This window comes from Acipenser ruthenus, chromosome 13 (assembly GCF_902713425.1).
Source record: "Acipenser ruthenus chromosome 13, fAciRut3.2 maternal haplotype, whole genome shotgun sequence".
NCBI classification, from domain to species: domain Eukaryota; kingdom Metazoa; phylum Chordata; class Actinopteri; order Acipenseriformes; family Acipenseridae; genus Acipenser; species Acipenser ruthenus.
The window spans coordinates 19,047,385-19,062,087 of NC_081201.1; the positions used below are offsets into that span (position 1 = coordinate 19,047,385).

Below are 14,703 nucleotides of genomic sequence, written 5' to 3' on the forward strand. Positions count from 1 at the left end.
TTATTGTTGATACATCATTAATGTTTGCTCAGAGATGGAACAGTTTTGCAATAATTAAAAAGTAACTGGTACGTGAACAGTGGCACCGTACTGATCGATAACTGTAAACACTTCCGGGTAGCACAATACAGCAATGCCAGTCTGTCACTGCTGCTTCCTTGCTAAGTCGCGCAGAAGACATACAACAGTATCGATTGTGTTAGACTATTTTATTTCATGTTCTTTTTTTATACTTTTGTTTTTATTCTGCCGTCAGTATCGGGACCAATATTCAAAACCCGAATGCATAAAAGGACCTGACATTGAAAGCTATTTGTGTGTGTGTCTGCAGTTTGTCAAAGTGCTACGGGTGTGTGTCACCTGGTGATGGTACCGTGTGTAATCCTGTCTTTTCTGTAGTACTCTGCGTTGAACTTATTTTATTTTTTAACTGCGTCTATGACCCTTTTCTCGCACTGCAGGCCCAATGCAAAGCAGACTGGAGTTGGGTTTCTCGGTTCAGGTCTCTCGTTTTATTGCTCTGACAAAGCCAGCTTCGGGATCTGAAAATAGCAAGCCCGGAGTGATATAAACAAAATTAATTACAAAAAAAAATAACTTGAGAATTATTACAAACGCATTCCTATAACCCCGTGTTACACACGTGTGGTAACCACGCTTTATCGTTTTCAATCAATTACTACAGTGGTTATGATAACCACAAATCTTTTATGGAGCGGTCACACCAGAACGAAAAAGGGCTCTGATATATTGTACAGTACATGCCAATCAACTTTTTAGTACAGGCCCACTTTTATTTCCAATAAATGCCAATCAACTTTTTAGTACACGCCCACTTATTTCCAACAGAAGCCGTAGGAGACAGAGAAGACGAGTGTGGGTACTGAGAGTACTACAGAATAGGGAGGAGTTAGGGGAATTCCACACACTGGTATACATCTTACTAAATATGACGATAGACGATACTACTTAAATTATGTATATATGTATACAGATTATTATTATTATTTAAAGCAAAAAAACAAAACAAAACTACAGTATGCCAACTGACATGTCTTTATGGATCATATAGGATCATACATCGTGCTTGTGCTATAAATATATACGTGATGTTCTGCGGTGGAACAGTGGAGGGCAGTCTTCTCTTTAGGAAACCATTGCAATGTCTGTATTTTACTGTGTATCGTGATTAAAATAATACATAAAATAACACCAGGTAGGTGATGATGTCACATTTAATACAGCCCTGATTGGTCAGGGACATTTATTGTTATCGATGTAGCAGGAAAAATATTGCTCTGAAAGCGATCGAAACTATAGTTATCGTTATCCTTTCCAATGATCGTTATCGTTGTGCTGTGACCACCTCCATTCAGGTACGATTTTTAAAAAAATCGTTCCACGATATACAGTAAATACAGGCATTGCAATGATTTACTACAGAGAATACTGCCCTCCACTGTTCATTTAAAAAAAAAAATTGTTTTAAATTACTTGATAAACAGCCATTAATAGCACAAGCACGACCTATATACTATATGCTCCGTAAAGACATGTCAGTCTGCATATTGTAGTTTTTTTGTTGCTTTAAATATTATTATTATTATTATTATTATTATTATTATTATTATTATTATTATTATTATTAATCATTAGTATACATATATACATAATTTATGGAGTATCGTCTATTGTCATATTCAGTAAGATGTAATCAACGATACGTACCATGTGCTTATTTTATGTTTTACTTTAATGGGAAGTGGTTGTACCCAAGGCGACTGTGCATACTTTATTGAAGCAATAGACACGGCGTAATTTTCAGCACTTGACTATACCAACAAGTGTGTGGAATTCCCCTAAAGCCTGCCGCCCGACTCAAGCCGTCCCGACTCATCTCATCTCAACTGGTGGTACAGAGTTTGGATGAATTGTATCAGTGTGCATGCCCATAAAACCAAGATTAGAACCACTGAGCGTGTGGAATTCGCCTAACTCCTCCCTACTCTAGTACTCTGTGTACCCACACTCGTCTTCTGTCTCCTGCGCCTTTTGTTGATCTAATACAGGGGTTTTCAACCTTTTTTTTGAAACTGTACATCGGGAGGTTTCAGCTAAAGTACCCTTTACAATTTTAGCTCACTGAATGGTGCCACAGTTGCAATAAAAAGCAGAATAATCTGGTTAACACATCTCTTTTTTTTTCTCCTGTTTGTTTAACATATAATTTTACACAACAGTCTGGGAGAGACAAATTGCTGAGACAGAAAACCAAACATTACGCTTCATTCTTAAAACTTGGATGCAAAGAATTTAAAAGGTAGTATTTAGAAATCTTTCACTTTCTATTGGGAAAAGTCATTATAAATAATTCAAAATAGTCTGCACTGTAAATGTTTATCACGTTACTATTTACTTCCCACCTCAGCATAATTGTGTGTCGTTTAAAATGTTTACAATATCAAAAACATTAACCTCAAGATAAAACTATAATGAATTATGAACTAAAAATGATCCAAAAGAACTCTGTATAACTTTGTCGCTTTGCACTTACTGATTTTTGTGTTTTCCTTAGTTTTTCTATTGGAAATAAGAAATGTGTCAAACACCGAACACATTCAACCAGCCGCTATTGCTGTTAATAAAATGCAGCCGCGGTAATAAACAAAAAACGTCAAAGTATGAGTATTGTGATGACTATTTGTTTAGCTGAGCATTTATACTCCTAAAAAAATGCAGAAACACTGTGCTTCACTGATACGACAAGGTGAAAACAGCAAAAATCATGAGCAGCACAGAGCGCTCTCCAGGCACAATCCCCAGACTCCTGCTTCACCTATACCGGTATATGGAAATCCACGCAATTGAAATCGGGCATGCGTACAGGTGGAAAATGTGGATGTGATGGATTCTGTGGGTTTTTTTTTTTCATTAGCCGTTAACTTTGAGCTGCTAAACAAAGATTTAAATAAGTATACATCGTGGTTTAGAGAATATATAATACAGTTGAAAAAAAAAATTCAAGGTCATTCTCTTACTTTCATTTTTATTTGTGCATTTTTGAGTCGTCCTGCGTACCCTCTATGATCCTTAGAAGTACCCCCAGGGGTACGGGTACCCCCGGTTGAAAACCCCTGATCTAATACAACAGGAGTATTTCTTAATGTTCCTCATCACTGTCCCTCATCTTGCTGGAAATAAAAGTGGGCGTCTACTTAAAGTTGATTGGCATTTCCTGTACAATATATCGGAGCCCTTTTTCTTTGACCTCTCCATAAACGATTTATGGTTATCGTTATCGTTCCAGGTGTGACCGGGGCTTTATACATTTATTTAACTGTTTAGGAAAGATTATGCAGTCACTAAACAAAATAGACAGTAATAATGCTGAGCAACTTGGATATGCAGCCTTACCTGAAAATAGCAAGCCCTGAGGCAGCGTAAAGGAATGTACACTAGAAAGTGTCCTGAAGGCATCAGGTGATTCGAGGGCATTTGCCAAGCACTCCCACCTTTCCCTTCCACAGCTCGGCAACTCTATGAAATCAAGCCACCCTTACCCTAACCGAACCTTAAGCAACCCCAACCTTAAGCAACCCCAGCCCTAAACCTAACCCTAACCCAATACCTAACCATTAAAAATCATCTGATGCCCTCAAGACATTTTCTAGTCAATATTCCTTTGCGCTGCAGCCTGGAGTGACTTGGTCGTGCGCATATGGGCAATTGACCTTGACCTTTACATCATTAAATGTTTTTATAAGTTTAACAAAACAAATAATTAACTTTTAGAAATTGCTATGCCATACAGTTTTAATAATTTGACATCAATGCCATATAATTAAAAATGAGAAATTATTAAACCCCTGTATTATTTCTAACACATTTAAAGGAACAGTGCATATTAATTTTGCACCTGTTACATGTGGATGCAGCACGTCAGTGTTTTGTTTATTAAGAAACGTCTTTGTGTCAGTGTTACAGTACTGTAGTCCGGACATATGCGTCATTACAGCTCAGGTAGAGTACGTGGGGTTACTTTATTCCTTACGTCTGGCATATGTCACTTTGTTTGTTGGAAAGCCCTTTAAACAAGCTTTAAAATGATTGCAAGATTCGGTATCACCCCACATCAGCTCTCCTGTTGAATGCACACAACACCTACCCTGCAACCCTTTTCTCGATCACATGTGGTGTATGTATCATCCACAACGAATGGAGGGAATACCTCCCCAGAATTTGGTTAATTTGAGCTGGAATGACCCCATACAGTCACAGTACCCTCCCCCCAGTTAGTGTACAACTTTGAAAGATAAATTCCAAAGCCAATCAACAGCTTGTCATAATTAATTAAAATATGTTTTTAAATGTTTTTTTTCCCTACACAGTACTCTGTGGTTGGTTAGTTCCCTTTGACATTTTGACTTGTAAAAATAAAAATCCATTGCTACTCCACTCCGCTCGAGACCCCCTTTTTGAGTGTAAAATAAATGATAAATACACACAAAGAAAAGCACAGTGATTGTACCCCCTCAGCTCTGTTAAACGAAGTGTCCATCTGCCACTGGGATTGGCTTTGTAATCGGACTTGTTCATTTCCATCAGTAGCTGATCAAGATCAAAATCAATTTCATTTGCGACATACAGGTGATCTTTGACTTGTGTGTAATGTCCGGTTGCAGATTGGTGTGTAGACTACAGATGGAACCGGCTGCAGCCCCAGTTTGATACTGGAATGAGATGAGATTGAGTTGTACTGGTTTCAGGGTGCAGATGGAAATGTGGTTGAGGTCACCTGAGCTGTCACCTGCCACAGGGTGGGCTACTGTACTGAAGCCCTGCTGAGTGCTGCTCATTCAGAAGCTGATGAAGTATTACACAAAGGAAGGCATGATTCCTCTCGGAAAGATCATCAGTGTTATTATTCTCTATGTGAATGCTGTTGATTACTGAACAGTGCTGATTACAGGTACTGTTATATGCTCCTGTGTTAGTGCTGGCAGTCCACTGGCAAAACACATTGGCACACAGAGTAACATATGGTTTCAAAACAGCAGTATTATATTAATGGGGCAGCGGTGAGTACCCTGAAGCTAACCATTACTGTATAAATCACATCAGAAAACAACCAATCACAGTGAAGTATTTGACAGATGTGTACAGATGTCATCCTGTGCATAGAACAAAGCAAAAAAAAACAGACGCACCTGGTAGCATTAAAAAAAATATTACTGAAACTGCAGAATTAGGGAAGCAATAAATAAGATTGCTTCAATCTGAACCAGGTAAAAGACCTTTAACCTGTAATGCTGCTGCCGCATGTTTCTGCAGCTGTGCTTTTGTTTTTAATGAATATTCTCACCATGACACAGCACCAGACGGCCCACACACATTGTTAGGACTGTGGCTGTTGATTCTGGACTGAACTATTTCACTACCGGAAGAGGGTTACAAGTTACAGTATGTGTTACAAAAATAAAAATATTTTTCATTTGAAACTTATTCCGGCGTACAATCTTCGTTTGTTATTAATACGTTAGTACATCGTGTGTAGGCTATCTCTTCTTGTATAGAAGAAATCAGTTCACACAGTTTGAACAGTCAGAACTGCTTAGCTCGTTTCACCCAAACAGCACAGGATGACATCTTCTACGATGAGAGACACATTACACACAACAGATTACTGTAACTTATAAATCTTGGATTGCTATTTTAGATAATAAGTCTGCCTGTTTGTGTGTGTTTTATTTATTTATACATTTTAAAATTGTATTGAGGCCTAAATAGGTTCAATCTCAATGCTGTTGATTAGCAGTTGGTCTGACCTGATTTTCCCACTTTTTCTTTTAAATCCTGTCTGAGGTGTGAAGATGTAACAAGCCTCTGTCGTTGCGTGATCTAGTTAAGAGTTCTGGTATGACAGGGTGTTGTGACTTCTATTATATTTAAACTTATGGAAACTATAATAAGACCTAAAATGGAAAATTACCTATATGGTAACAATATCCTGGGAGACAGTCAGCATGGTTTTAGGAAAGGGAGATCGTGTCTAACTAACCTGCTTGACTTTTTTTGAGGGTGCAACATTGACAATGGATAATTGCAAAGCATACGACTTGGTTTATTTAGATTTCCAGAAAGCTTTTGACAAAGTCCCGCATAAAAGATTAATTCTCAAACTGAACGCAGTAGGGATTCAAGGAAATGCATGCACATGGATTAGGGAGTGGTTAACATGAAGAAAACAGAAAGTACTGATTAGAGGAGAAACCTCAAAATGGAGCGAGGTAACCAGTGGAGTACCGCAGGGATCAGTATTAGGTCCTCTGCTATTCCTAATCTACATTAATGATTTAGATTCTGGTATAGTAAGCAAACTTGTTAAATTTGCAGGCGACACACAAATAGGAGGAGTGGCAAACACTGTTGCAGCAGCAAAGGTCATTCAAAATGATCTAGACAGCATTCAGAACTGGGCAGACACATGGCAAATTAAATTTAATAGAGAAAAGTGTAAAGTATTGCATGCAGGCAATAAAAATGTGCATTATAAATATCATATGGGAGATACTGAAATTGAAGAAGGAATCTATGAAAAAGACCTAGGAGTTTATGGTGACTCAGAAATGTCTTCATCTAGACAATGTGGGGAAGCTATAAAAAAGGCCAACAAGATGCTCGGATATATTGTAAGAAGTGTTGAATTTAAATCAAGGGAAGTAATGTTAAAACTTTACAATGCATTAGTAAGACCATACCTAGAATATTGTGTTCAGTTCTGGTCACCTCGTTACAAAAAGGATATTGCTGCTCTAGAAAGAGTGCAAAAAAGAGCAACCAGAATTATCCTGGGTTTAAAAGACATGTCGTATGCAGACAGGCTAAAAATTGAATCTATTCAGTCTTGAACAACGAAGACTACGCGGCAATCTGATTCAAACATTCAAAATCCAAAAAGGTATAGACAATAATGTCGACCCAGGGGACTTTTTTGACCTGAAAAAAGAAACAAGGACCAGGGGTCACAAATGGAGTTAGATAAAGGGGCATTCAGAACAGAAAATAGGAGGCACTTTTTTACACAGAGAATTGTGAGGGTCTGGAACCAACTCCCCAGTAATGTTGTTGAAGCTGACACCCTGGGATCCTTCAAGAAGCTGCTTGATGAGATTCTGGGATGAATAAGCTACTAACAACCAAACGAGTAAGATGGGCTGAATTGCATCCTCTTGTTTGTAAACTTTCTTATGTTCTTATGTGCTGAAATATCACAACGGCAGTGGGTGGGATGAGGCAGGATGCCTCTAACCACACACCGGTGGGATATTTCAGCACATCACAACACCCTGGAGTACCATCATTTGATAATAAAGTAGCATTTGTCATCGTTACTTACCAACATACTAATTAGGCACTTACACACTTGATAATGATTTTCATTGGTGTCCTTCCGCTGTTTTGTGAGGTACTATATTTATTATTCTACAAATAGTTATAATAACTATTTATCCATTGTGTATTTTAATAGATGTGAATTGTACTGGAGAACATTGGCTTGATTATTAAGCACAGTTGCTGTAATGTTATTGAGAGAGGACGGTGCAGATGCTTGTGTACAGGGGGAGTTAGTCTCTGTTATTGAGAGAGGACGGTGCAGATGCTTGTGTACAGGGGGAGTTGGTCTCTGTTATTGAGAGAGGACGGTGCAGATGCTTGTGTACAGGGGGAGTTTGTCTCTGTTATTGAGAGAGGACGGTGCAGATGCTTGTGTACAGGGGGAGTTTGTCTCTGTTATTGAGAGAGGACGGTGCAGATGCTTGTGTACAGGGGGAGTTAGTCTCTGTTATTGAGAGAGGACGGTGCAGATGCTTGTGTACAGGGGGAGTTGGTCTCTTGTTATTGAGAGAGGACGGTGCAGAGGCTTGTGTACAGGGGGAGTTGGTCTCTGTTTTTTGCTCCGGGTCTCCAGTGTGGATGAAGCACAGTTGGGATGGTTCGCTGTCAGTGCCAGTAAGGATATGGGATCATGTTTTTCTTTCTTGATGGCTCGCTTGCCAGTAGCTGATGAATGCCATATTTTTGTGATCCGTCATAGACATTAGTTACCATGTTTCAAGCCCAGCTTTGGTTAGAATATGAGCAGCAGTAGATCGTATTAAATGGTTTGTATATCCACCGTTTTGCTCAGGTTCGACATCACTGATCCAATGGAATGTATACCCATGTGCTCCAGTGTGTAGGTGATGTTGTGAGAGGTGCAGGTGGGTTTTCAGGCATTTGATATGTGTTTTTGTAGGAAAAGTACAGAATAGTGGTTTATTGAAGTCCTCATACATGATTCTGTGATTTGTTGTTAGTTTCAGTGTGGGAGTTGAGTTTTCTTCCTGTTTGAATGTTAGTGTTGCATATCTTTTTCCAACAGGTTGACCCTTGGCGGGGTGGCACATGGGGGCCACATGCAGCCCAGGAGTCTCAGGTTTCGCTCTGCTGTTATAGGGTCATTCCAGTTCAAGTGTACCAAAGAGTGTTGCTCCACCTCCTCAGAATGTTCTTTTGAGGGATTATGACCCAGTCGAGACCCAGTAGTACCCCCAGCAGTTTCCATGGTAACACAGGTCACAATTTGGCTTGTCGGCTCAAAATGAGGCTGGGAAGACAAATGATTAAATTTAGAGAGGGATGCAAATTAGTGTTTTTCTCTTTACTAGGGTGACTTCTGTATGTATGTATGTATGTATTTATTTTTATTTATTTATTAATTTTAATTTTAAAATTTGGTAGTCGCCAATTATTTTTTATTATTTTCTCCAAATTTAGAATATCCAATTATTTAAGCTTGGCTCACCGCTACCACCGTATCTGCACTTCACGAAGAGTTCCTTTACTGGATGTGCCACTCGGAAACCCCCCTGTATTGTTTTAATTATGAAAGTAAAGGGTCCCAGAAACGACCAAAAAGCAAAACCAATACAAAATACAGGTCGTGTGAATGAGCAAAATATAATACAGTATAATTAAACTGGGTGAAAGGTCCCATTTCCTGGTTATTTCAGAAGAGGGAGTAGACAGGATCCTGTGGGAACATATGTTAACCTTGTGAAGATCTGCAGTAACATCCCAGCAATGGAACACTCCACACTCCACATTCACATGCCAAAGGCACACATTTTTGAAACTGAGATAAAACTTTATCTATTACAGTTTCTGACACCCTGTGATTGTAATAGGACTTATTCATAGTGGTATAAACACGGAATGCTGTAAGAGAAACTTGTAGTGCTGTTATGGTGAATGTCTGTGTACTGTGTGAGGGAAGATGGTCCTGAGTGAGGTGAGTAGACAAGCTGAGTGTCGACATAGCCCAGACTGACGCACACTATAACTATATTATATACTGCTTTACTGTTGGTTCCAGAACCCCCTGCAGTGTTTTAACAAGAAACACATCACTTTCCCTTTGCTGTATCCCCTGTTGTTCATATCACAGCAATTTCTTGAACGGTTGCCAGGAGAGATTTTTTTTTTCTTCTTCTAAACACTGCAGTTCATGCTTGTGGTTGAAATGAGTGGTGTGTTGTGGGTACAGAAAACCAGCCTTGCTGCAGGAGGGAGCACGATATGGAATTGGATATGTTGCGTTTCTTTTCCTTTGGGTGAACGCTCCCGAGTAAATGTTGAGAATTGTTGCCCATTGCACATCGTGGTTGATTTATGACCCATGTGTGATTTAAAGAGTCTGCAATATGTTTAAAAATCTAACGTTGCGAAACAGACAACACAGGACACAGCAAAGGTAACGCAATGCGTTTAAACATTGCAGGGTGTTCTGTAACACTTTAATACAGTAAAACCTGTCTAATCCAGTCACTCTACATACCAGTATTGTGTATAGTTAGGCATGATTTTTGGGTCCTGACAAAATCCCTATTGAAGTTAATGATGTAATACCCTACAATCCAGAACTATTCTGGAGTGATGACCCCTACAGTAATGATTTAATTATTTGACATTGCAGCCATTTTTGCCACAGCTTCTAATTGGACCTAGAACAGATACAAAAGTTTATTTGTAGTATTACTTGTTTACTTGTAATTTCGGCTTTATTATAATATGGAATACGTCAACATACAAGATTGATTCAGACACTGGAAGTAAAGAAGAGTTTGATGTGTGCTTGGGTGTTTTGAAAACAATATCTTTGAAAGAAGGTTTTATTTTATGAATAGTGATGATGAAGAAGAAGGGGGATCACGTGACCTGCCGACAGGAATGTACGCTTAAGTCTGCTACTCCCTTCCGCCCGACAGTTTTTTTTTTTTTCCTTTAAAACTTTATCCGGGCATTTTTCAGCCATTTAATTCGATAAAAGTTATCATAAAATATCGGAGATGGCAACGAAACGTGATAAAGACATGAGTTCCTCACCATCAAAGAAAAAGTTAAAGGATTTGACTACTGACCTCCCCGAGTCACAGCTGCGTGCTACCGTTGCGGAGTTGCTGAAACAACAGCTCGGGGATTTGCAGCCCCTAATGAGACAAGTGATACGGGAAGAACTTCACGGTTTAACGGAGAGGCTCTGTTCCTTGGAAAAGGATTTGAAAGCATTTACTTCTAAGTTTGACAATATGCAGGTAACTGTTCGGGCGGTCAAACAGGAGTCGGCCGAAACCAGACTCTCTGTTGATAAATTACAGGAGAAGCTGATCCAGTATGAGGACAAACAGCGCCAAAATAATCTAAGGCTTGTGGGGTTAGACGAGGGCGAAGAGAGGGATGATCCTATCAAATTCCTCCAACGTAATCTTCCTAAATGGATTCCTGCTTTGGAGGGCAGATCTATTGAGATCGAAAGAGCCCACCGCATTTACAGCGGAAAGGAAGGCCATAGAGATAGGCCGCACACCTTGATTTTCAAGCCGCTGCGTTACAACGACCGCCAGGCCATTCTCGCTGGAGCTCGGACCAGCTCCACTCTGCAACACGGTGGCTGTTCACTTTGCTTTTTCCCAGATTACAGCAATATCATAGCTCAGAAGAGATGGGACATGTTGCAAGCCAGGAAATGTCTGACTCAGAAGGGGATCAAGTCTTTCCTGATTTATCCAGCTCTGGTTAAGGTGCTTCATGGGGGGGAAACACTGGTTATTTAAAACACCTATGGAAGTTGAAGATTTCGCGGTCTCTTTGGAGCCTGCGGGTTCTATTTCGGCAATGGACGCAACTCAGCAAGGGATCTGAACTGTTAAACGATGTCCGAAGTTAACCGGGACTTAAGGTTTGACAACACTGTCATTACAGTTTGCTCAGTTTATTGACAAATTATTTGTTAATGTTGCTGCATTTGTGCTATACTGTAAAGTGTTTTTTTTTTTTTTTTTGTTTTTTTTGTTTTTTTTTTTTTTTAATAATATATTTCTGCGGGGTTAGGTTATAAGGTTAAAAAATAATAAGCCGATATACATATATATTTTGTCTTGTGGTTGACTTGAAGTCGGGGCGGGGGGTTTAGAGATCAGAGCGTTACCTTGCTGTGTTGGGGGGGTCACGGATCAGCAAAGTTTTATGTTTTTGGCAGATAAGGGAGTTATTTATACCTCTCTGCTGACTGCCTTATGTTTATTGTTAATATGTCTCAGTGCTGTCTTTCTACGGATCGGTTCTTTATTGTTGTTCTATTTGCCAATGCTTGCCTACAATTATATTGTACTGTTTTGCATACCATATATGTCCGATTTCTATTTTAACTGGTATGTTATCTTTTCACACAATGTGCTGGCTGCTGCAACTAGTAGAATGTACCCTGTATCTGTCTTTATTATGTTTGTTTTCTTGAGAGAGAGAGGTTTTCGTTTGTTTACTTTGATCCACCATGATGGCTGATATTAATATTGTATCTTGGAACGTCCGTGGCTTAAACAATCCTGTTAAACGCACAAAGTGTCTAGATTTTTTGCACCGTAAAAGGATATCGATTGCACTAATACAGGAATCTCATCTTAAATCTGATGACATTCACCGCTTTCAAAATAAACACTTTCGTGTTGCAGCATACTCTTCTGCAAATAATAAAACAAAGGGGGTTCTTATATTGGTAAATAGGAAACTAAAACTTTCTGCTGAAGGATCTGGGGGTGACGACTCAGGGCGTTTTGTTTACTTGCTAGGTTCCTTGAACAATGTTAAATTTGCTTTTGTTTCAATTTACGCCCCTAATGTCTACGATATTAACTTTCTTCCTGGTATAGCGAATGCTTTTCTAGATTTCTCCGAGTACCAATTAATAATAGGAGGAGATTTCAATGCAGTAAGTAATCCGGTTCTAGATCGATCTACTCCCAATTCAGCTGATAACTGTTTGAATTCGTCAGTGGTTTTTAATAATTTTATTAGAGATACTAACTCGCGGGATATTTGGCGTTTGAAGAATGAAAATGCAAGGGACTACACATTCTTTTCTACTCGATACAAAACCTATTCTCGGATTGACTATATTCTTACCTCATCTACACTTATTGAATATGTGACAGAAATTGACATACTGCCAATATTAATTTCGGATCATTCCCCTGTACTGTGTAATATATCACCTACAATACGTCCTCCACGTGCAAAGAGATGGCGCTTTAATACTTCTCTTTTACAAAATTCAGAGTTTATTACACAACTTAATAATAAACTACAAGAATTTATTCAATTTAATTTCAGTTCTGCTAAGAATCCTCAGGTTCTTTGGGAAGTTACTAAGTGTTTTCTGAGCGGTAACTGCACTGCATTTTCTTCCCATATACACACTTCTAGAAACAAACAAATTATTAACCTTGAAACCCAAATTCAAATTTTAGAGAAAGGACAGAAGCAGGCTTTTTCTGATGATAGAGCAAAACAATTAAATATTCTCAAAACCGAATTTAAAGCCCTGATGTTGTCGCGAGCAGAATTCCTCATTCATCGCACCAAGCAAAATTATTATTATCATGGGGAAAGACCGAGTAGATTACTAGCTCTGAGACCAAAGCATAATGAATGTTTGGCAGCAATTAGTGTGATTAAAACTAAATAATGTATTGGTTACAAAACCTAAAGAAATTAATAAAATATTTCAAAAATACGATTCCAAACTATATACTTCAGAGACCACTACAGATCACACTGCTTGTACAAAATTTCTAAGCGAACTAAATTTACCTAAATTGGATCCTGATCAAAGTAAACATCTTGATGCACCTATTACGTTAGAAGAATTAAAACAGGGAATTAAATCTATGCAAAAGAATAAGTCTCCAGGCTTAGACGGCCTCCCCCCTGAGTTCTTGCTAGCAATATGGGATATAGCTGGTCCTCTTATATTGAACTCTATAAACTATGCTATTGAAACAGGCTCTTTTCATAGGGACCAAAATACAGCTTTAATCTCACTATTATTGAAAAAAAATAAAGATCCAAATGAATGTTCCAGTTATCGTCCAATTTCCCTTATATGCACGGATGCAAAGCTTTATGCTAAGGTTATGGCTTCTAGATTAGAACTATATATTGGTAGTTTGATTCACTTTGATCAAACAGGCTTCATGAGAGGGCGTCTAGCTTCTGACAATATTCGTCGACTACTACATGTCATTTGTGATGCTGACTCCCACTCTGAATCTTGTGCAGTTTTTTCCCTGGACGCGGAAAAGGCATTCAATCGAATCGAGTGGCACTATCTCTGGTTGGTCGTGGAAGGCTTTGGATTTGGTCCAGGTTTTATTCATATGGTGCAAGTACTATATAATAATTCCTTGGCGTCTGTGATGACTGGTAGCTGTCAATCTCCCTCTTTTAAACTTCAACGGGGAACGCGTCAAGGGTGTCCCCTCTTCCCATTACTATTTGCTCCATCGTTGGAACCGCCAGCTCAAGCTGTTAGACAAAGTACAGATATTTCTCCAATAACAACTGCAGGCTCAAAACATTACATTTCTCTTTACGCAGATGACATGCTTTTATATCTTTCAAATATTTCAGAATCAACTCCTCGTTGTCTAGCACTATTTACTAAATTTGGCAGTATGTCTGGTTATAAAATTAATTGGGCTAAATCAATTTTAATGCCTCTGAATCTACCTGCAAAGAATGCAGTACTCCCTATTACAATCCCAACTGATAATAAATGTACATACTTGGGAATACAGATTCACCCCTCTCTGCAACTTATAAACAAAGTTAATTGCACTAGTTTATTTGACAAAATTAAACAAGACCTGCAGAGATGGTCTCCCTTGCATTTATCTTTACAAGGCAGGATAGCTACGATTAAAATGAACATATTACCAAGATTCAGCTTTTTATTTTCTATGTTACCCCTATCCCCATATCCTACTTTTTTTAAGGAAGCCAATTCTATTATATCTAAATTTATTTGGAATGGAAAACGTCCCCGCATTTGCTTAACAGTACTACAACGCACAAAGGTCAATGGTGGATTGTCTCTTCCTGATCTTAAACTATACTATTGGGCTTTTCAAGTTAGGGCCTTAAAAACATGGACCAATATAGACTCAAAAGTTGCCTGGCTCAATTTGGAAGCAGTTATAGTTCGCCCACATAGACTACAGGACTTATTATTTACTGGCATCCCCAAGAAAAACTTAAATTTCAAATTTGGCCCTATTGTTGCAAATTCATTAAAAACTTGGCACGATGTGGAAACATTTATGGGAG

At 38.7% G+C, this 14,703-nt stretch overlaps 1 protein-coding gene across 6 annotated transcripts in view; it reads left to right on the plus strand.

Annotated features, from left to right (window-relative positions):
• Nucleotides 1-14,703, plus strand: part of LOC117418275 (arginyl-tRNA--protein transferase 1) — a 209,029-nt gene that overhangs the window by 1,632 nt on the left and 192,694 nt on the right. The gene's annotated exons all lie outside the window — the stretch shown is intronic.